The sequence below is a fragment of the Saimiri boliviensis genome, chromosome 4, assembly GCF_048565385.1.
Source record: "Saimiri boliviensis isolate mSaiBol1 chromosome 4, mSaiBol1.pri, whole genome shotgun sequence".
Classification (NCBI taxonomy): domain Eukaryota; kingdom Metazoa; phylum Chordata; class Mammalia; order Primates; family Cebidae; genus Saimiri; species Saimiri boliviensis.
In genome coordinates this window covers 112,800,985-112,803,565 of record NC_133452.1, presented here as the reverse complement: position 1 = coordinate 112,803,565, position 2,581 = coordinate 112,800,985, and positions in this window count along the sequence as shown.

Genomic DNA, 2,581 nt, shown 5'->3' with positions numbered 1-2,581 from the left:
GGGAAAACTGGGTATCTATATGCAGAATAATGCAACTAGATTCCTCTCTCTCACCATATACAAAAAAAATCTAATCAAAATGGTTTAAGAACTTAAATCTAAGAAATCAAACTGTAAAACTACTTAAATATAAGACTTCAAGCCATACTACTACCACAAAAACTGGGGAAAATCTTCAGGGCATTAGTATGGGCAAAGTATTTCTTGAGCAATACCCCACAAACACAGGCAACCTAAGCCAAAATGGATAAATGAGATCACCTTAAGTTAAAAAGCTTCTGCACACCAAAGGATACAGTCAACAAAGTGAAGAGGCAACCCACAGAATGGAAGAAATTATTTGAAAACTACTCATCTGGCCAAGGATACATAATTAAATTACATAGGAAGCTCATACAACTCTATATGAAAAAATTCAATAATTTGATTTTTAAATGGGCAAAAGTTTGAATAGACATTTCTCAAAAGCATACATACAAATGTCAAACAGGCATATAAAAAGTGTTCAACATCGTTGATTGTAGGGATTTAAGAGCCCCACTTTGGGCACCAGATAGTAGGGATTCATGAGCCCCACATATTGGATACCAGAATTTAGGGATCCTTGAGCCCACATGTTGGGAGCCAGAATATAGGGATTTAAGAGCCCCACACATTGGGAGCCAGAATGTAGGGTTCAAGAGCCCCACACTGAACACCAGAATGTAGGGAACCAGTCCCACATCACACATGTGGGTACTCCGAGTTAAGTGGCAAAAAAGGAATGAGAAAAAAAAGATTAGGAAAAAAAGTGGGACCAGGGGCCATCATTCATTGCTGGAGGAGACAGTGAAGGCCCCAAGCTTATGTTCACCACAGTATTTATTGGTTACCATCACTTTGATCTATAGGGTTGGGGTCGAGTGATGGTGGGGGGTGGGTGATGTGATGGTGAAGTGAATCAGTGAGCTAGCACTGAATCAGTGAGATGGAACTCGTGTGTCACCCTTAAGATGGATAACAGTGGTGATTTGGGAGTTTCACAAAACAAGAATACGTGGTTATCTTTAGCCAGTTATCTATGTGCAGCTGGTGGAATGCAGGCCTTACAAGGAACCTGCAAGTTTGGTTATGCCTAATGCTATGAAAGGGTTTTACGTCCTTGAGCACAACGTTTATGGTAACAGAGCCTAGGTCACCCTGCACCGAAACATGAGGCATGGAGAAGTTTGGCTCCCCAAAGGCCTCATGCAGTTTGTTGTTCCCAGTTCATATGTTATTCATAACCAATTTATGTAACCACTATGTAAGTCCTTTCTCCTTTGCTGCTTCTCCCAACAATTAATCATTAGAGAAATGCAAATCTAAACCACAAAGGGCTATCATCTCAGCCCTGTAAAAATGGCTTACATCCAAAAGACAGGCAATAACAAATCTAAAAGTATGTGGAGAAAAAGGAACTCACACACTGTTGATGAGAATGTAAGTTAGTATGACCACTGTGAAGAACAGTTTGAGGGTCCCTCAATGTACTGTTTAATGCTGAGTTTCAACTTGGTTAGACTGAAGGATACAAAGTATTGTTCCTGGGCATGTCTGTGAAGGTGTTGCCAAAGAGATCAACATTTGAGTCAGTGGGCAGGGAAAGGCAGACTCACTCTTAATGTGGATAGGCATCATCTAATCAGCTGCCAGAGTGGCCAGAATAAAAGTAGGCAGAGAAACGTGAAAAGACCAGACTGGCCTAGCCTCCCAGCCTACATCTTTCTCTCATGCTGGATGCTTCCTGCCCTTGAACACTGGACTCCAGTTTCCTCTGTTTGGGGATTTGGTCTGGCTTCCTTGCTCCTTAGCTTGCAGACAGCCTATTGTGGGACCTTGTGATTATGTGAATTAATACTCCATAAACTCCCCTTATATATACATCTATCTTATTAGTTCTGTCTGTTTAGAGAACTCTGACTAATACACTCGAAAAACTAAAAATTGAGCTATCGTATGGTCCAGTAATCCCACTGCTGCGTGTATACCCCACAGAAAGGAAGTCAATATATTGAAGAGATATCTGCACTCCCATCTTTGTTGTAGTACTGTTTACAACAAGTAAGATTTGGAAGCAACCTAAATATTCATTAACATATGAATGGTTAAAGAAAATGTGATACAGATACACAACGGAGTACTATTTAGCCATAAAAAAATTAGATCCATTCATTTGCAATGAAATGTATAGAAATGGAGATCATTATGTTAAGTGAAATAAACCAGGCACAGAATGACAAACATCACATGTTCTCACTTATTTGTGGTTATCTCAGAATCAAACAGTTGAATTCATGGACATAGAGAGTAAACAGATGGTTACCAGAGGCTGGGAAGAGTAGTGGGAGGCTGGAGGGGAGATGGGGACAGTTAATGTGTGGAAAAAAAAAAAAAGATGAATAAGACCTACTACTCAATAGCACAGAAGGGCTATTATAGTTAATAATAACTTGATTGTACATTTTATAAAAACTTTAAGATTGTAGTTGAATTGTTTACAACTCAAAAGATACATGCTTGAGAGTATGGATACCCCATTCTCCATGATGTACTTATTTCA